Here is a 21,996-nt window from a genome sequence, read left to right as displayed (position 1 = left end):
GTGAATAGGGGAAAGGTATCATTTCTATTATTGACTCGGATGTTTCAGAAAACAATATGAGAGTGAGGAGGTCGGAGAGAAAAGAGCAAACATGGTAAAATAATATTTGGAATTTGGGAAAAGGAAGTTCAGAAATTCCTCGCATTATTAGTGCAATTTTTCTGTTAGTCCGAAATTGTCAAAATAAGGAGTTAAAAGGGAGAAAGTTTACTCAACAAATACACGAGTGAATCTTTTTCTAGATACTCCACTTTTTTCAGCTTCTGGATTTAGATGTAAGAAGGATTAAACGGAGGAAAACGAAAAGTCTCTTACAGACATAGAGAACAGACTTGTGGCTGCCAAGGGGGAGGGGAGGTGGGGGAGGAATGGATTGGGAGTGCTAAAAGTGCCTCCCCCTGTCATTTTTCTTAAAAGGGCCTTTAAACCCCAGAAATTGAGGTTTTCATTACATGCACTGCAAATTATTTTGTTCCTACTTTGATGTGGCAGGAAAGAGGATCCTTTGCCAGTCTCTAAGGCAACATGAAGAGGAAAGAGTAATTAGAGAATTACTGTTGGAAGAATTTAGAAAGGCGCTTGCGTCCCATCTTAGCTTTGGCCATCAGGAATTAGGACAGCCGGCAGGGAAGCTTAACCTCAGCGGCTCTCAGTTCCAGGAGGCTCTGGACCGCAGGGCCAGTGGGTGGGACGCCGGATCCGTGAATCTTCGTTCCACTCCTCTGGTCTGGAAGTGCACCGCTTGTGGCTTGACTGCTTTGAGGGTAAAAAAGGAGCTTGGGGCATCTAGGATTGGCTGAAAACGTGTGTGGTTAGGAGTCTAGCCCTGCGGATAATTAGAAGCAGATCCTGGAGTGAGGGAAGGTTTTGTGTTTGTGTTTTTTTCTTTTTAAAAACAACACGCCCTCCGTCTTTTCTTAACAATTCAATTCTGCACAGGTCGCCTCGCCCGCCTCCCTCTAGCGGCCCCGAGGAGGATCGTCACAGCCGGAGGAGCCATTGTTTTGACCGTGGCTTCCTTGTCCGGACAAGGGGCGTGAGCATTGGTTTCTTGTTTTAAGAGATAGAGCCGGGCTTCCCTGGTGGCGCAGTGGTTGAGAGTCCGCCTGCCGATGCAGGGGACACGGGTTCGTGCCCCGATCTGGGAGGATGCCACATGCCGCGGAGTGGCTGGGCCCGTGAGCCATGGTCGCTGAGCCTGCGCGTCCGGAGCTTGTGCTCCGCAATGGGAGCGGCCACAACAGTGAGAGGCCCGTGTACCCGTCCCAGGAAAACTTGAAGAGGGACCCACTGGCACACACGGAGAATCCCCAAAGCCATACTTAGAAGAAAATACAGAGACCTTATCCCCTTATCACTCAGGGCCTGCAAGCCGTGCACACCCCGCCCAACTTCCTTTCTAACCTGCTCCCAAGCTCTATGGGCTTCTACCAACTGCTTTATTTTTACCGTGTAGCCAGCAGCACTCTCTGGCATTAGACTGTGCATCCATGTATCTGTTCATCGTCTGTCTTCCACTCTACAATATAAGCTCCAGGAAGGCTGCTTTTTCTTTCTTGCTCTCTCCTCAGCACCGATCTCCTGATACGTGTATTAGATTCCCATGACTGACCTAACAAATCGCCACAAACCTGGTGGCTTAAAACAACGGAAAATTATTCTTTTACATTTCTGGAGGCGAGAAGTCTGAAATCAGTTTCACCGAGCCAGAATCAAGGTGTTAGCAAAGGCCACACTCCCTCCAGGGCCTGTAGGGGAGAATCGGTTCTTTGCTTCTTGCAGTTTCTGGTGGCTGCTGGCAATTCTGAGCTTGTGGCTGTATCACTCCAGTCTTCAAGGCCACCTTCAAATTTCTCTCTGCCTTTCTCATAAGGATACTTGTGATGGTGTTCACGGCCCACCCAGATAATCCAAGCTAGTCTCTTTGCATATCAGGAAATTGAGGTTCCTAAAGATTAAGTGACTGCCCATGGTCAGACAGGTAGGAGTCTCGTAGACACAGGTTTGAATCCAGGCAGTCTGACTCCAGGGCCCCTCCACTACCCTGTACAGGAGTCTGATGGGCACTTGTGCATTTATGGGTTTTGCTTTATAGATGAGCCCAACTATCTATCCTTTACTAAGTCCTATTCTAGACACCACAGGGATACAAGGAGGTCAAGGATCGCGCCTTATCCTCCAGGATGTAGCCATTTATGTGGAAAGAAAAGGCATAAAGTTGGATAGTGGTTACCCGTGTGTGGTAAAGTGACTAAAAGAGCGTGAACGGGCTTCTGGGAGCCTGTAATGTCATTTGTTGACCTAGTGCTGGTTACAGTAGTGTGTGAAACAGTTTGGAAAAATTCACACTATACACTTGTGATTTATGCGCTTTTCTTTGTGTATATTTTGAAAAAGGCATAAAATTAAGGCATAAAGGCAGGATTCTGGGAAATGCAGGGGCTTCGAGAGAGGCCATAAGGCAGTCTCTCCCACAGCACTGGATGTCTAGCTTTCTGACTAACTGCCTGACTAATAAAGGGCTGTGAAGTAGGAAGTGAGGGAGTGGAACTTTCCAGGGACTTTCCTATCAAAATTCCCAAGGTCAGCCCACCTCAGACTCAAGTTTGGCTGTAAAGCAGAGTTAAACAGACATTTTAAGTAACATTTAAAATGTTGCCAATAAGGATTAACTGCCCCCCCCCAAAGAAATCTACTGTCACATAAATTTGGAAAATCCTAGGCTAAACAAATTTTGATCCCTTTCTTTGCTGCAGGACTTGTCAGAGCCTTTAATATATTAACATGACCTCTAAGTCTCCAAAAGGGAGATATATTTTGTATTTTTTTCCCCAAACTTATTTTACTATGGAATACTTTATTTGTTTTCTTAACATTTTCAGGATTAATGTTCTAAGGAACAAATTTTGGGAAGTGCTATTGTAGAATCCTAATTTATAGATCCAATTCATCCAAAAATAATGGAGACCAAAAGTCATCTTTCAAAGCATTCCCTGAGGCCTTTCTAGGTTACTCTCACTGTCCCTCGACAAGCCATAAGAGCTGGTTCAAATGACTAAATAAAATATCCCATAACCTAAATGTCTGGATAAATGATGGGGCTGGGGGGGCACAGAGGACAACTGGGGAGCAGGGGAAGGTTAGAGTGCAAGTAGAAAAAATTACAATGACTTGAGTTCCAGATTATCCTGAAAAGTCGTAAGAGTGGTCTGGTTGAACAAAATGATTATTTACTATGAGGATGCAGGGCTTTCTCCCACAGCCAAAGAGTGGACTCTGGGACTCAAGGACAAGTTGGAACTGGACACCTGGATGCCACCAAGGCTCCCTCTCTGTCCTAAGTGCCCCCTTCATCCTTCAGTCTCTCAGGAGACCTATGTTTTTGCTTCTTGGCTGGCAAGATGGAAAATACAGTTACCAGCAGTTCCAGAGTTTATGTGTCACTGTCCAGTCATGAGGAGTGAGACTCAGCTGACTTAATCTCAAATTCCTGAAAAAGGGATATTGGTCAGGCTGCTAGCCACTGGTGAGAACACTGGGTGGGTCACAGCGCATGCCACAGTCACACCGTGACCGTGTTGGGGGAGGGGTGCAGTATGGATGCCCACATCCAGGTGGGGAGCTGGGCAGATCACCCGAAAGATCACCCATCTTTTGGAACAAGGATCCATCCTGTGTACAGCTGCTTTGTAAAAGCACTTTCTCACCTTCTATGTACATAAAGAAATACGATTTTTTTTTTTTTTTGATGACTTGGGAACTTTCAGTTCTTCAGAATCATGATGCAGAACAGTGGCTCTCCTCCCCTGACCTGTAGATGTCTCCTGTGGAAGGGACGCTGCAGACTGTGCTAGCCATTTCTGAAAATCATTTCACCCAAGTAACATGAGAGGAGCTTGCATTTTTTAAAGAATGATTTGTTTCTTTCCCCTAAAATTTGAGTCCATGGAGGGAAATTTGGTTAATTAAAACAATATTTGTTTTGGGAAACTGGTTGTTTAAAGCTTCACTGGGCAAGATTTCAGTTGTTTTCTGCTATTACATCCTCCATATTTAATGTCGTCGTTTTGAAAATGGATTGACTTCAGAAGTATTTTTCTCTTGCTTTGGAGACTTTGCACATTGGCCCAAATGGGGTTTTATTTTTCATTTTAATTTATACAGTATAAATATGATGTTGGACTTTTTTGGAGTTAACAGTTTCACTGTGCAGATGTTTCTTGAAAGCCTTTTCAATTCATAGTGTTGGTTAAAAAAAAAAAAATTTATTTTATTAGCCTGGCTGCCTGCCAGGGGTAGGTGGGGAAACTGTTCCATTTTGCATAAAACTGTAAGATTTTCTTTCCTTGTGCTTTCCCCACCCCCAGCCAGCTACATGATTATTAGGATTAAAGATGCCATAGTGACATCTTGTGGTCAGCTGCCAGAGACACAGCAAACAGTGGTCATGGTGGGATGACAGAAGTGATCTGTTCATTCTCCCACAAGTATTTCTTGATTTATTTTATTTGCTTTTTATTTACCAGTTGGCTCAAATCACCCTAGATTTCCAGGTTGTTTTGCTTTATGGAAAGTATTGAACTTTACCCCCATAGGAAGGATAAACATGCTGTGTTCTGGAAGGGGAAAGAAGGACATAACGCTTACTTTTGGCTTTTTGTTGGACGCCCTCATGAAAACAATGTTGCACAAGTTATTCAATAATAACTCTGAAAAATACCCAAATCTTTTCCCTAAAAGGGGACAGGAAAGAGTGATTCTAAATAAGCTCTCATTCTTTATTCTAATTCTCAGCTTTCAGAAACTAACAGGCGGTGTGTTTACTTCACTTGTTTAGTATTTAGATGAAAACGTATAAATAATAACCCTCCAATCTTTATTTCCTCTCCCTAACTAGTGTCAATGGAGACAAAAATCTGCTTGCATAATTCTTGGCTTTTAAAAGAAAAATGTAGCAAATATTATGCAGAAATTTAAAAAATTATGTTTACCAGAAATTTTGTAAAACGTAGAAGATATGATGTAATGTTAAAAGAGCAAAACACCAAGTTATATATCAGTTGAGGTCCTATATACATATCAGTGTGAAGATCAGCGTGGGTGTAGAAGTCTACACAAGCGTGGATGTAAATGTCAATGTCAAGGTCCATGTGGAGGAGGGCATAGATGCAGAAACAAGCCCAGAAAATAACATATATACTAACAAACATTTTCTGTTTCATAGTATTATAACTAATATTTACTTTCTTATGCTGTTCTCGATTATCTATGTTTTCTTGACTGAACATATATTAAAATCATAATCAGGAAAAATACTTGGCACTTTTTTTTTAAGGATCAATGTTCTGTTTGTTTATATGTAAAATATCTCCATTTCAGGATGACACAGAAACATGAAAAAAATTCCTGCCAAGTGAGACACATAGCAATGCACTGAGATGAGGGAACCGGAGTGAATCATAGACCAAGATCAAAGTCACTCAGGGAGAGCTAAAATACTTGGCATTCCAGAAACCTAAAGGTCTGTCCTGTCTCTTAGGTGCCTTCCCTGTGGAGCTGAGGATACGGGGTCTCTCTGGTGTAGGGGGCCACTCTCTGCAGGAGAGGTTTGCCAAGGCCTCCAGAGAAACTGTGAAACAGTTCAAGTTTGTCTTTGGTGCAAAATGTGCATCTCTTTTTTCGTACCTAATGTATACCAGGTGCTTTGCTAGAATCTTGACATATGTTAGTACTAAGATTGACAATTCTCCAAGGTATCTATAAAAGTGAGAAAAGTGAGCGTTGGAGAAATTAAGTGCCCCAAATCACACAACTGGTCGGACTGGGATTTGAATTCAGTCTCAGTGGGCTCTAAAGCCCCTCCTCTATACACTACACCTGGCTCTCACCGCCCTTTTCAGCAGATGAAATACTTTACACACACCTTTAGTGTCTCAGATCTCCAGAATCATAAAAGCAAATTCCTTTAGAAGCCATTGAAATATATCCTGAGAAGAACCCCTGGCAGGTGCCTCAAATTCCACTGTTACGGTGAACACCTTTATCCACGTGCTCCTCATGTTTCCATAGGAGAAGAGGTTTTCTTCTCCACTCCCCCCAGAAAAGAGTGGTAAATCCTTCTGGTTGCCTCTCTTCCCCATCACTCACTCGACCCCCTAGGGAGAGGAGTGTGATATTTCAGTGGTGATACTTTTGAGAGTCTAACATCCTTTGGATCACATGAACCAAGGGGCAGGACCCCTGACTGTAAAGGTAACACATACAGCCAACAGCCCCCTCTTTGTTAACCAATGTGTTATACAAAGCCAATAAAATATTAACTTTTCACATTAAATAAGTTAATTCTAAAGTTTAGTTGGAAAAATAAACAGGCAAAAGTAGTCGAGAAAATTCTGAAAAAGAATAATTACCAGATTTTTTCCAAACCAGAAATCAAAGCATATTATAAAGCTATAGTGATTAAAAATGTATAGTGCTGATACATGAATAGACCAAGAGATCAATGAAAGAGAATAAAAAGTCCATAAATAGACCTAAGAGCATGTGAAAGTTTAGTATGTTATAAATTTAATATAGCTTAAAGAACAGTATCTCAAATCCATGGAGAAAAGATACGTTTTTCAATTAAAGGCTTTAGGACAACTAGATGGCTATCTAAAATAAAGTTGGATCCCATACCTCACAACTTCACCAGGAAAAATTCCGAGTGGTACAAAAATTTAAATGTAAAAAAGAATAGCATATGACAAGTGACATAAGAAACCATGGGAGAATTATTTAATAATCTCAGAGGGCAGAATATCTTTGCATTTATGACACACACGAAACATAGAAGTCACAACATTCCGCAGAAAAAATCAAAGACAAATGACAAAACTGGAAGGAAAAAATATTTGTAATAGACACCATGCTAATTTTTCTAAATATATAAAGAATTCCTAAAAATCAACAAGGAACAAACCAATGGCCCAATTAAAAACTAGACAAATGATTTGCAGCAACATGGATGGATCTAGAGATTATCATACTAAGTGATGTAAGTCAGAAAGAGAAAGACAAATATATCACTTATATGTGAAATCTAAAAAAATGATACAAATGAACTGATCTACAAAACAGAAATCGACTCACAGACATAGAAAACAAACTTAAAGTTACCAAAGTGGCAAGTGGAGAGGGATAAATTAGGACCTAGGGGATTAACAGATACACACTACTATATACAAAATAGATAAACAACAAGGACCTACTGTATATTCAATATCTTGTAATAACCTATAATGGAAAAGAATCTGAAAAAGAATGTGTATATATATATATATATACATATATACACACACACACACACATATGTATAAGTGGATCAATTTGCTGTACACCAGAAACTAACGCAGCATTATAAATCAACTATACATCAATATAAGTAAATACATAAATAAATTTTAAAATAGGCAAATGATATGAACCAACTCTTCCCAGCACAGAAAAGACAGAAGTTTCGGGCTTCCCTGGTTGCACAGTGGTTAAGAATCCGCCTGCCAATGCAGGGGACACGGGTTCGAGCCCTGGTCTGGGAAGATCCCACATGCCGTGGAGCAACTAAGCCCACGAGCCACAACTACTGAGCCCGTGTGCCACAACTACTGAAGCTTGCGCGCCTAGAGCCCGTGCTCCGCAACAAGAGAAGCCACCGCAATGAGAAACCCATGCACCACAACAAAGAGTAGCCCTGCTTGCTGCAACTAGAGAAAGCCCGTGTGCAGCAACAAAGACTCAACGCAGCCAAAAATAAAATAAATAAATAAATTTATAAAAAAAAAAAAAAGAAAAAAGAAAAGACAGAAGTTTCTTAAAACATCTGAAAAGGGGTTCAACGTCACTCACAATTGGAGAGACGTACTTTACAACTATCAGGGAGCGTCGTTTTGCACCCGGCCCGTTGGCAGACCTGAGACTTTGGTAGGAGACTGTGCTGGTGAGGTTGTGAGGAAAGAGGCCTGCTCCTACACTGCTGGTAGAAGTGGAAATTAGAACAGCCCCTGTGAAGGGCAGTCTGTGAATGCCCATATCCTTTGACACAGCCATTCCACTCCCAGGAATTTATAGAACAAAAGATGCTCCCGTATGTAAAATGACTTAGGTACACGGTCATTCATTGCGGCAATGTTTAAACACCAAAAAGCTGAAAACATCAACCGAATATTGGTTAAGTAAGTTATAATACACCCACCTAAAAGGCTACCACGCAGCTATAAAAGAAGAAAAGGATGACATTCGTTATGTGTGGATATAGATCATCTCCATGAGATATTGTTAAGGTAAAATCCAGGGCTTAAAAGTGCATAGACTGTGCTATCATCTTGTGTTACAAATCAAAAAAGGAACGCAAAAAAAAAAAAAAAAAAAAAAGGAACGCACTGAATATACGTATCTGCTGATGTTTACATAATCTCTCGCTTGAAGAAGTGCTAACTGTGTTTAGTTAAATAGCCAGAAAGAATGACCTCTGAATGTCTCAAACTCACTCAACATGGTGAGACCTTCGTGATGGTCAGGGCTATGCTCTCCACCCAAAGGTCAGGGGAGACCAATAGCTGAGGCGTGAACAGTACCCTCGGGGAGGCCCGAGCACTCCAACTACCGTGTCCTCCCCAGAATGGGGGGATCTTTTCAAACCATGCGGACACTTTTTTCTTAATTAATTGATACAAATCTGATACATTGATACATTCTTGTCAACAACATATTTACACTCGTTTTAAGATAAAAATAACGATTTATTTTTCCCCAAGGAAGATGCACCATATGGGGCTGAGGTCTCAGATACTCACAGATATATGGTGGTCTTCACCCAGTTTTGGCAGCAAGAGAGAATCACTTGGGATCCATGCTCACATCTTTAACTACCCAACATTTTATGCTTGATCTTTCCTCCTGACTTCCAAATAATAACAAAAATAACAGATTTTTTGCACGCCAGGCATTTTGATTAGATGCTCACGGCAATCCTAGGATGTGAAGATCATTATTATCCTCACTTTAAAAACACGGAAGCTGGACTTCCCTGGTGGCGCAGTGGTTAAGAATCCGTCTGCCAATGCAGGGGACACGGGTTCAAGCCCTGGTCCGGGAAGATCTCACAGGCTGCAGAGCAACTAAGCCCATGCGCCACAACTACTGAGCCTGTGCTCTAGAGGCCACGAGCCACGACGACTGAGCCCGCGTGCCACAACTACTGAAGACCACGCGCCTAGATCCCGTGCTTCACAAGAGAAGCCGCCGCAATGAGAAGCCCGCGCACCGCAACGAAGAGTAGCCCCCGCTCACCGCAACTAGAGAAAGCCTGCGCGCAGCAGCGGAGACCCAACGCAGCCAAAAATAAAAAATTAAAATTAAAAAAATAAATAAAAACGCGGAAGCTGAGACTCAGAGGGTTAAACGCTTGCACAGCATCACACAAGCTAAAAAGCAGAAAGGCTGAAGTTCCACCACAGATGGATCGGATGACAAAGTTATTTCTCTTTAACTGTATCAAGCAACTTTCAATTCTCTCTGCACTGTTATTTTTTGGGTTTTTTTTTTTTAAATTTATTTTTGGCTGTGTTGGGTCTTCGTTGCAGTGCATAGGCTTCTCAATGTGATGGCTTCTCTTGTTGTGGAGCATGGGCTCTAGGCGCACGGGCTTCAGTAGTTGTGGCACGTGGGCTCAGTAGTTGTGGCTCACAGGCTCTAGAGCACAGGCTCAGTAGTTGTGGCGCACGGGCTTAGTTGCTCCGCAGCATGTGGGATCTTCCCGGAACAGGACTTGAACACGTGTCCCCTGCATTGGCAGGCGGATTTAACCACTGCGCCACGAGGGAAGCCCTGCACTGTTCCTTAATGCCTTCTTTGTTTGGTTCTCTTTCTAGTGGTCCTCTATGACATATTAAACCTTATACGCTCCTCTGGCTTCAATGTCTACAAATTCTAGTGGTTCTCAATCCGAGCTGCACATTGGACTCTCTCGGAGAGATATTAAAACATACCCACCAGAACTCACCCACAGATACTTTGTTTTCATTGGTCTGGGATGGGATCTAGGAATCAGTGTCTTCAACCCCTTCCTCCACTCCATGTGTGTTTTATTCAACTTTGCATCCCCAGTGCCTGGTAGGCACTCACTAAATATTTGTTAAACGAATGAATGAATAGATGATGAATGAATGAAAGAAGGAAGGAACGAACGAACGAACGAACTTCAGGGTAAGGTAGGAGCCAAAATTGTTTTTGACGATAAAGCAAGAGCAGTTTTGAAAGCCCTAGGCTAGGTCATAAATGCAGAGTCATTTTGATCTCCTTCTGGGACGCTGGAGGAGGAGGAAGCTGCATCCCTGTAACCCGCTCCATTTCCACACAATGGAAAACTATAAATAGCAGCCCTGAGTCACATGAGGGTTATGTAATATAAGGTTCACAGAACAGGCTGCCTTTATCACTCAGGCTTAAGTTGCACTGAAATGGAAACTCAGCTGATGCCCTATGTATTAGTTTCTCCAAAAGATGAAAGTCTCTGGCATTTGCCCAGACCATCTATTTCCATTGTCCAGGTTTGAGGCCGGTTGCCAGGGCCTGTCTCGATAAGGAATTCCTGCTGTCTTTCCAGATAACAAGTAGGCAATTTCAGCAGAAGAATTATTTTTATTTGCAAAGATAAGACCAGAATTTCCCCTGATCAAGTGAAAAGGCCGTGTATATCAGCTTTTCAGACACTTGGGAACACTGGATCATAGCCTCCAGTGAGAAGGTAGATATGCCACACTCGTGTGTACAGTTCCGGAGAGGTCACCCCTGCTTGTTCCCGTAGAGACTTGCTGATCATCTGGAATCCTTTGGTGAGACACTCGAATCCACTGTGCGCCATTTAGAACGGGTTTGTCATCCTCTATAAAATGATAAGGTGGGCTTCCCTGGTGGCGCAGTGGTTGAGAGTCCGCCTGCCGATGCAGGGGACATGGGTTCGTGCCCCGGTCCGGGAAGATCCCACATGCCGCGGAGCGGCTGGGCCCGTGAGCCATGGCCGCTGAGCCTGCGCGTCCGGAGCCTGTGCTCCGCAACGGGAGAGGCCACAACAGTGAGAGGCCCAAGTAGCGCAAAAAAAAAAAGATAAGGTACCTGGCCTGCCTAGGAAAGGGATCCCTGAGCTACTTCTGAATACACAATTGATTCTCACTGGTTAATAAAGGGGGACTTTGGAATAAATGTTTCCGTGAGCCAAAGCGTAAGGATGTGGTGGCAGAGATGGGCACCCACATTCTCCTTTTCTTGTTCAATGCCCAACTAGCCCTCATTTCCCATCCTGGCTTGCAGTTAGGCATGGCCATGTGACCGTGTCTTAGACGATGGAATGTGACAAGTGAGGTATGCCGTGTCCACACCTGGCCAGGCACATTGCTCCATGTTTTCATCCGCCTTCTGGATGGCTGGTACGGAGACGCCTGCTAGGGCAGTTCTGGAAGCCATGGGATGAAGATGCTAGAGCGTCGCCCGTCTGGGTTCCTGAACGACTGCCTACAGGAGAGTCATCCTGTCATCCTTTTCATTACCCAGTGCTCTCATCAGAGCAAGAAATACACTTCTTGGGAATTCCCTGGCGGTCCAGTGGTTAGGACTTGACGCCTCCACTGCAGGGGGCACAAGTTCAATCCCTGGTCGGGGAACTAAGATCCCACAAGCCACGCGGCGTAGCCAAAAAAAATAAAATAAAATAAAACTTCTCTTGTGTTTGTGCCATTTTACACTATAGGCAGTGAGCCTTCCCTATCTAATTATAGATGTCATGAACGTGTCATTACACTTTAGCATCAAGGACAGGAAGCCCTCATTTGCTTTGGAAGAAAAGATCCCACAGAATGGCTTACTCAAAATGATTCTGCCTGACTGCCTTTGCCCCCACGTGGCCCTGGGAGTTGATAAGCTCAGAATTCTTGTCTGAAACCAGATGGGGATGTTTGCAGGGATCATCTGGCTTACCTCTAACGTGGATGAGCAATTTTTCCAAATTTCATCTCAAAACACAGACACTCCACGCAAGGACTTTAGCAAAGGCCTGAACTGGAAGAAAGGGATACGTCAAGTAAAATTCACATTGCACAACAGATGGGTCTCTGGAACAGTTGATCAAAATTGAAATTTTGATCAAACTGATCATATGTCAAGAAAATAAAAAAGAATCTTTTAAGACCTTTTTGCAATTCAAATAATCACATTCCCCACCTAAGTACTTTTTGAAATATCATAGACTAGTAATTCTTTTAGTGAAACAACCTCTATTTTTCAGAAGCTGTAATGATTTCCACGATATCACTGAAGCGAGAGCGGAGGTGGAGTGGAGAAAGAAGAAAATAGAACACTTAGATGAAAGTGAAAATAGTCCTCAGCCCAGAAATCCACTACGGTACAGCAGAAAGGATTCCTGGGCAAGAAAGTAGGCAAAGAGTGTTCGATGCCCAGACACTGGATAAGTGAGCAGAACTCGTTGGTGAAGTCGGTAGAATGCTCTAGAATTCCATTCCAGAGATAGAATGCTAATGATAGAGGATGCTTGCTTGGTATCCATTGCCAAACGTAAATGTCTGGCAATAGAAGAGAGGGGAACTCGGGCCCCAACCAGTTCCCTTCCAACTCCAGATCAGGGGCAGGAGGGAAGGGGGTTGATAAAGCACGGTGCTTACTTGGGAAAAGAGGTGAAGACTCAGTCTGCAGAAGAGCTCCAACATCAAATAAACAGAAAACGAGTTCTCCAAGTATAAGGGGAAAAAGTACGCTCTTAAGATTCAAGATCCTGGCAGGAAGGAAGGGATTACTGAGCTAAGAAGAAATCTATCCTTCCTCTGTGTAAGAGAGAAGGTCTGGCACAGACTGTAGGACCTCACTCAAACTCTACTGCTCTAGAAACTTTGTATAAGTCTCTCCTCAGCCATCAGGCCAAATCTGAACCCAGTGACTTTGGAAAGCTCCCCAGATGAGCCTTTCAGCAGGGTTTTATATACTGCTGAGAAAGAAGAGGCAGTGTAGCTGTGGCTGTAGAGCAGGGAAACCCAAATTCTTGACTGCCCCCCCATCGATAAAACACTATTGAGCACATGACATATGTGTAGTTATGGATTCAGAAAGTATATATGTGCACTACTGCATGTAACACTAACATATTGTACATTATGGAAAACACATTCCCAATAAAAGAAATGTTACAAGGATACATCAAAATATTTTCTTTTTGCACCCCATGTGGGCTGTCTTGTACATGTTGGACTCTACCACCTTCAATCTTGGTCCTGGAACAGAGCCCTTATCTTCACAGGGGTGACTATGGTATGAAAAAGAGAATAATGCCGCACTCAAGTCTGTTGCCCAAGTAACTAAAAGAGTCACGTGGAAATGGAACTCCTTAAGGGGCTAACTCAGGTTTCATTGCTAGGGCTAGCAGGGCGCCCTAGGACACCAAGGACATGCTGGGTCCTCAGTGATGCTTGTTGAATTCAAACATGATCGAGTAAATGACTGAACAATCGAACGAATGCATGACAAACATTTTTAAGCTACAGGAGAAACACAATATTTAAGGCGTAATTCTCACTTGTCAATGAAAAATTTCCATTGCTGGAGGAGTGCACATCTGCTGGCCTACAGTCTGGAATTCCCAGGACCAGAAATCAGCTAAAGTTCTTTCCAATTTCTCATCAGGAGCTTTTCTTCGAAGGCCTTTGAGGTCTAGGTGGGTGCCACAGAGGCCAGAAGAAGAGCAAGTAAGGCAACAGGGAGAAGCGATGGAAACTGGCTAAATGAAGGATGATGCATAGGGCCTGATGAGGGTGATCATGTTTGCCTCTGTTAGGCCAGGTGTTTTCTTCTCTGGGTGTCTAATGGTTTTGTGACTCATCTCATCAGCTACATTGCAAACCTAAACAGGTCTGGGAACATAGGGTGTTTCTTCTTTCTTCTGTCCCCTCCAGGGTCTGGTGGAATGAGAACTAGACTTGGAATCCAAACCTACAAGTCTCCTACCCAAGTAGCTAGATGGCCTTAGACAAGACACTTAACCTCTGTGATCCTCAGTTTCCTTATCCGGCCAATGAAAATAGTACTACCTCACTCAACGGGCTGTTCAAAAGAGCAAAGAAGACTTTTGCAAACTGTGGTACTGTATACAAATGTAAGGAATTACTGCTATAATTAAAGTAGAGAATAAATATGTGTTGAAACGCCTTGAACTGAGTAGAGAGGTGATGCAATTCTTTACACTAGGCAAAAAATCAATATGTGCCTCTACTTAAGACTCCTTTTAAAAATAACACGTATAGAGAATATATATATATACACATAGAAAAAAATTTAAATATACATATATAGAGAGAGCAAACTAATGCATACATCAACACATCACATTATTGTCACCAATGAATTGGAAATATCGAACACTTGTGATTTTATGGTAAATAAACAAGCATTGATTAATGTTTTTCCATTTTTCAGTTTAAAATATATGTTAGGGCTTCCCTGGTGGCGCAGTGGTTGAGGCTCTGCCTGCCGATGCAGGGGACACGGGTTCGTGCCCTGGTCCGGGAAGATCCCACATGCCGCGGAGCGGCTGGGCCCGTGAGCCATGGCTGCTAAGCCTGCGCGTCCCGAGCCTGTGCTCCGCAACGGGAGAGGCCACAACAGTGAGGGGCCCGCGCACCGCAAAAAAAAAAAAAATATATATATATATATATATATATTAATTGTATATGTGTTTTATTGGGACATGCAATATACCCATTATAAAGTATTGTATCCTAAACACCATAATGGTGATCACTGGAATCTTTCTGCTAGTAGAATTACTCTTACATTTTATTTTCTTCTTTGTGCTTTTCTCTATTTTCCAAATTTTCTTTAATAAACACATCACACAACCTTTTTTTCTGATTCTGAAGTATTTAAAAAGAAAAAAAAAATCACCCTTTTATACCTGACTTACATCTGTCTTGGACTGGTGGGTGACCATAGACTTTTGTAAGAAAATTTGCAAATGATAAGATAAGGAGGGAATTCCCTGGCGGTCCAGTGGTCAGGATACCACGCCTAATCTGTCTGTATATGCTGTTTTGGGGTAAAAACAGAGAGGTGTAACAATATACATTCATATTTACTTGCATAAAGGAAATATCAGGGGGGAAGGAGAGGTGGGAACCCAGATGACGAGGGCAAGAAAGAAGCAGGGCTTTGTGTACTTTTCGTTATACTGCTTGAATTTTTAAAATATCATGTGCAAGTAATAACCAACCTAAAATGCACATGTTAGAAGAGCTCCTGACCTTTGTTCTGGGGAGTCAGGCCTCACAGTGCGTCTGTGCTACAGGCTGCCGTCCCCAGTGGAGAGATGGATGTGCAGGCCTGGGCGGCGTGCAGGCGCCAGGCTGGTCCTGGGCTGGCCCTCCTCAGCCTGCTGTGTAGTCGTGCTTAAGATTTATCTGCTTCCTGTGGCAGCGCGAGGCCCCAGCCGCACACTGCCTCTGTTCTCTGCTCCAACCCAGCATGGCTCTTGGTCGCCAGCTGGTCACATTGAACGTAGCTGGCTATGTTTCAGGGACCCACCCTGTTCAATACACTTTCCAAGCCAGGCTCAGTACAAATTAAAAAACAAACAAACAAAAAAACACGTTCCCTTTATAGGCTTGCGTTCAGCTGAGTCTGAGATACAGTTGGGCTAGAAAAGCCTGGGAGGTGCCCCCAGTGCGGCCAGGCCCCCTCCATGCTCCCACGTAGGAAGGATCTGCAGCAAATAGAGCCTCAGACTTCCTCTCGGGAGTCCATTTACTCTAATGGGAAATGCTGACATAGGGTTCCTGACTAGCCAACTGCAAGCTGCCTTCTGCACATGCTCTGTCGAGGGGATGTGGGTTGCAGAATTTTGCCAATACAGGTAGGCTGGTCACATCTGGTGGCCCTCATCTGATCAGCAATGTTCTGTGAGACTCAGGGAAACATGAAAACTACATTACAATTAGAAACGTCTGTCCACGAGAACATACTAGTGAAAAAAACGGCAAGACGAGACAAGGAATGGGAGAAGGTATTTACCACACGTATAGCCAACAAAGAATAGTATGTAGAACATAAGTAACTCCTATAAATCAGTAAGAACCAAACAATCAAAAAATAGGCAAACAAGCAGTACACTCCGTGGTCCCACGGATCTCTCTTGCTGCAACGGCGTTTGGAGGCCACAGACCCAGGGACGCCCCTCGCTCCAGCCTCCGACTACCCTCCAACGTTTCTTCCAGTCGCAACCCTCAGAATCAGCAGTTCAGGATCCTTGGCCTCGGGACCCGCCAACACCCTTTTTTGAGCTTAACTCCTTATTACGAACCAACCGTGAGCTCCCAAATTGGTCAGAATGATTCCACCGAGGTGGAGGCCATTGTCCACCGCCTGGTCAACCTGCATCTGCGGACCTCCTACACCTACCTCTCTCAGGGCTTCTATTTCCACCGTAAGGATGTGGCTCTGGAGGGCGTGGGCCACGTTTTCCGCAAATCAGCCAACGAGGAGCAGGAAGGCTCCCGGTGTCTCTTGAAAATGCAAAACCAGCGCAGTGGCTGCGCCTTCTTCCAGACGTGCAGAAGGCGCCCCAAGATGAGCGGGGTAAAACCCAGGACGCTATGGAAGCCGCCATGCTCATGGAGAAGAACCTGAGCTAGGCCAGTTTGGACCTGCATGCCCTGGCTTCTGCCCACGCAGACTCCCACCTGTGTGACTTCCAGGAGAGCCCGCGTCCTAGATGAGCAGGTGAAACTTATCAAGAACATGGGCGACCACCTGACCAACCACCGCAGGCTGGCTGGCGCCAGGCTGGGCTGGGCGATTATCTCTTCGAAAGGCTCACCCTCAAGTACCACTAGGAGCCGACCAAAGCCCAGCGACCTTTGAGGAGCCCTCTGGTGTCAGGGCTTCTGCCTGAAGCCCTTCTCTGCAGCCAGTAGGCAGCTTTTTAACTACCCTGGAGCCCTCTCCCAAGCCCTAGACCAAGTGGAAACAATAAAGCTTTTTTGCAGGAAAAAAAAAAAAGGCAAACAATTTTATACCTCTTAGGTAGTTAGAGGTGGAATGGCTCGGTCATACTTTGTGGTATATTTCCCTTTTAAGGAACCAACAAAATTTTCTGAAAAATGGTTGCTAGTATGCAGAAATGCAATATATTTTTCATACTGATATTATATTCTGTAGTCTTGTAAAACTCATTTATTAGTTCTAGGTTTTTTTGTAGATTCCATAGGATTATCTATGTTGATGATCATGTTGTATGCAAATAAAGACAGTTTTATTTCTAAAGCCAAGCAAGCAATTTACCAAAGGAAAACCTGGATGGTCAATAATATATAGAAAGACCCTCAGTCTCAAGGAAAGAAAACTAAAACTTCAATGAAATATTGTTTCGGACTAATTAGATTAGCAAAATTGTAAAAGTCTGACAATCTTATTTATTTATTTATGGCTGTGTTGGGTCTTCATTGCTGCGCACGGACTTTCTCTAGTTGCAGTGAGCGGGGGTTACTCTTCGTTGCGGCGCGCTGGCTTCTCATTGACGGTGGCTTCTCTGGTTTCAGAGCACGGGCTCTAGGCACGCAGGCTTCTGTAGTTGTGGCTCGCGGGCTCTAGAGCGCAGGCTTCAGTACAGTAGTTGTGGCACACAGGCTTAGTTGCTCTGTAGCATGTGGGATCTTCCCGGACCAGGGCTCGAACCCGTGTCCCCTGCATTGGCAGGCGGATTCTTAACCACTGTGTCACCAGGGAAGCCATGACAATTCTTAATATTGGTTATTGAAACAATGGGAACACATACACTGTTGCTAGAAGCGTTAGTAGGTGTACCCACTTTGGAGAGCAATTTGGAGTTGAAGATATGCACAACCTATATATTAGGATGTAACTGGAAAAGAAAATCCATTCCAGGTCTTGAAACAGAAGGAATTTAATAAAAGGAATTGGTGACCTGTGGATTGAAAGAGCTGGGAAGTCAAACAGCAAACAGTGAGGCAACCAGGGACCAGCCATTTCAGGAACTCACTCCCATCTCAGTCTATTGAGACAAAAGACTGAGGCTACAGAAGACCAGGAGTTAGTTGGGGTCTCTGGGCAGAAGCTAGAACCAGGGTGGACCTGTGGGATGGGAGCCGGAGGTGCAGAAGCGACATCATCTGAGCAAGAGGCAGATATGCACTGACTTCTCTCTCCCAGCGCCTCCCATTGGCTAAGCCCAGAAGCAAGCCAGGGGACACGGGAATCTGGGAAATGCAACCTATGGGGGTCAGGTCCCTGAGATACAGAACAGAGCAGGGGAAGGACATGGAATGGGTCTGTAACCCCTACAAAAAAAGCCCTTGCACACTAGCAGATGGAGACATATATAATAAAACTTATAGCAGCGCTGTTCATAACACCAAAACAGGAGAAACAAGTGTCTATTAATAGAAGAGATGAATAAATTATAGTAGAGTCATACAATGGAATGCTGTAGTAAAAGCAAATGAACTATAGCTACATTTATCAACATGGATGTATCTCACAAAGCCAAACAAAATAAATAAATGTCAGAATCTTTAATATTTATGTAAGGCATATAAGCATGCAATATGATGATGATGATGAAGATAGATATGTTGTAAAAGTATAAAGAAAAGTTGAAAAAGTGTAAGGAAATACATCTTTTTGAAAAAGAAAGGGAGATGTGGACAGAAAGAGATTATGCTGTGGGTTTCACATGTAATAATAATGACACTGGGTAATGGGTACACGGGGCCGCTGTATATTGCTATTGATAGTTACCTTGACTTTACAAAGGGGCCTGGAGGAGTGTGAGTCTGAGTGGCTGTTCTAAATGGCAGGAAGAGACTCCATTAGCTTTGATTGGACACAGAGCTTGATGCCATTTGGCGAATGCAGCCTGGCCCGAGAAACCCCTTCCAGCTCTCTCCCCTTGGACCCAATCCAATTAGGCAAACAACACTCGACCCCGCGAGCTCTAGCCATGTGGTTTGGTCCCATCCCCGCGGCACCCTCCTGACTGTCCTGCAGATATCGTGGGTAGGAGCTACGCTCCCAGTAAGTCTTCAGTGTTAGCTTCTCAGGCCCCTCCGGCGGGCACTGGTTCTGTGTCTCACCATGGCAGGAAACACGTGTCAGAGCTCTTCAAGGGTCCCTGTGAACCGTCCCCGCCACTAGACTTGGGTTAGTTAGACGGTAGCATTCCCAAGCATAGCCCAGCTCTCCAAAGATCACCATCCCCCAAATCTCTCTTCTCTACTCTAAGCTTTTTCACTTTGTTTTGTTTTGCTTTTTTGGCTAAAGGATCTAAGCAGGGCCAGCTTCACAGGCATGTGACCTGTGCAGTCACAGGGGCCTCCACACTTGGAAGGGCCTCGGGCCTGGTTTAACGCTCTGTTGTTGCCGTCTGGAATTTAATACTTTCACTTTGCCCCGGGCCCTGGAAAGGCTGTACCTTTATCCTGGGCCCAAGACTTGTGGGACAGGTTCTTAGAGCCATTTCCTTGTAAGTCTGCATATCAGGTATGGAATTCTGATAACTGCTCTGACAACTACCTTACTGGTCAAAAGAGGCAGGAACATCCCATTACATTTATTTACTTGCTTATAATCTGTGTTCCTAGCAAGGGGTTGTAAAGTCCATGAAGACAAGACGAGTTGAGCACTGTCCTCACGACCTAGTTATTTGGCTAATAAAACGTTTTCAATAAATACTCATTGGAAGAACGAACATTTACAGAATCATTAAACCCGTGCTTGTCCCAGAATTGTTTCCTAACAATAGTTTATATGAAAATCATATACCAGATTTTAAACAGAGGATATATCCTTGAAGAATGTGCATAACTCAATACTGATTTTTCCACAGAAGTTAATGGGAGATGCTTCCTCAAAATCCACAACTATTGTACATTTTTGCTTTCATGCTGCTTTTTATTTTCTCAAGATTATCACTAACATTTTACAGGGTCCTCGCTCTAAAATGTGCCACAGGAACTGTTTGTTTGGCCTTCATGACATTAAAGCCAATCTGAAGTTCATTCCAAAATGCCAAATTTTCAGCTCTAGCATTGTCACCCCCATTTAATGAGTGCTCAGGTGAGATTGCCTCAGAAGGTAAAAATATTTCAAATTATAAAACAGTCGATGTGAAAATAAGGAGAGTCAGGACTTTCCTGGCAGTCCAGTGGTTAAGACTCTGCGCTTCCAAGGCAGGGGGCGCGGGTTCGATCCCTGGTCGGGGAACTGGGATCCCACGTGCCCAGTGGTGTGGCCAAAAAAAAAAGAAAAGGAAGTAAGGAGATTTATCATCACAGGCACCTGCAGGAGCTCTAATTCAGGGAAGCCACAGCCTGGCTGACACAATGCTGACAAAGGGCTGCAGGTATGTTTTCTGTCAAAGTGCCAGTCGGCAATGGCATACACCAGTTTTACAGTCCTCTTGGCTTGCCAAACTTCAAACGAACTTTCAAACACTGGTGGTATTTCCATTATTTCAGATTCTATACGTGATCTGACACATACACTTATACTGACATTTGCATAATTAAATCCACACAAATGCCACCATACTGTGTGTCACTAGGTCACCTGTGTTTCAATGTGTCCATAAACACACCGCTTTACACTAAACAGAAGAACTAGTGGAGGGTGAGGCAGCACAGCAGCAGCGGCTCTGCAGCACCAGATGACCTGAAGTGGTTTGGGCAGCAAAATCAAACACAGGGATACTTCTTAAATGTAATTTGCTCCACATGGCAAATGATGGAAGAAGTGAAATATCTGACTAATACCTAATATTTAATTCCTAGACAAAACATTTCAGTGCAAATAGGGAAGTGCTTTATTTACTCTGATCCAAGTCAAAGGTAGCTGGATAATTAGTTTTCTTTAAACAACATTCAGCTTTGCTGACATCTCATTTTCCAAAAGCAGCTGTTAGCCAAATATAGTATTGTTTATTCACTCCCTGGAAGGCTGTTTTTAAAAAGAGCTTCTTCTGGTAAAAATATTGCATCACATAATTGGAGATAACAGGAAAAGTAGGAGTTGATGTTTGTATTTAAATAAACATCTGCTCAAAAGTCCAGTTTTCTGTTTGTGAATAACTGCTTTATTTTGTACCATCAGGCACACTGAATGATTGCTGTTTATTCCTTGCTTTTTCAGCCATGCTAGGAAATATTCCAAACATGGAAACACATGAGATATTTCTCTTGAAAAGGGATAAAAGAGATAAAGCTGAGTTCTTTGCCTTTTCCTTTATTATACATACGCCAGCTATTCCAGTGCCAGAGACCATATGAATATGTAATATTAACATCACAATGTTTATTACATGATACATACTTAAATTGCAGTTGGACAGTTTCTTTTTTCGTTTTTTTTTTAGAATGTGACTATTTACAAATACCTGTAACATCTGAGTTAAACCCCCCATTACCCTCTGAAGGGAAGTAGAGAATGAAAATCGCTATTGCTCTTGCAAAGAACACGCTCAGTACCTCTCACTGACAATGTGCTTGGCTTGCACGTGCTACTTGCATTGTTGGCTATTTCACTTTTAATTTCTAGCAACTGAAAATCTACGCAACGTTCTCTGATCTGATTTCTATTTTCTCCTCACTGATTACTTGGGTTCTCTCCTGTCTGCACATTTTATCCTTAAAATACATAATTTCTTTCTTGAAGCCATTATTGACTCCCAGCTTCACTGTCAGAGGCAATCTAAAACAGAGTAGAAGTCTCTTTAAATTGGAAATAAGAAAACCTAGGTTCTGTTTCTCACTCTGTTGCTGAAATCTGTAGGTTCCTCCTTGGGAAAATAAGGATTGAACCGAACAATGTCCAAGATCCCATTCAATTCAAAATTTTATTTCACTAACTTGGAAATGAGATTTGTTGCAAGTGGGTGGGTCACAGAGTGCCAAA

The 21,996-nt window shown here is 43.4% G+C and overlaps 1 pseudogene across 1 annotated transcript; it reads left to right on the top strand.

Annotated features, from left to right (window-relative positions):
* The first annotated feature begins 14,055 nt into the window (after positions 1-14,055).
* LOC309834708 (ferritin light chain-like) lies at positions 14,056-16,922 on the top strand (annotated as a pseudogene). The gene is made up of 2 exons: positions 14,056-14,176; positions 16,184-16,922. The product of its transcript is annotated as a ferritin light chain-like (transcript).
* The last annotated feature ends 5,074 nt before the right edge of the window (positions 16,923-21,996 follow it).

This window comes from Grampus griseus (assembly GCF_964374135.1).
Source record: "Grampus griseus genome assembly, chromosome: 16".
Lineage (NCBI taxonomy): Eukaryota > Metazoa > Chordata > Mammalia > Artiodactyla > Delphinidae > Grampus > Grampus griseus.
Note: the sequence above shows the minus strand (reverse complement) of the source record. Positions and strands in the feature narration are given on the sequence as shown.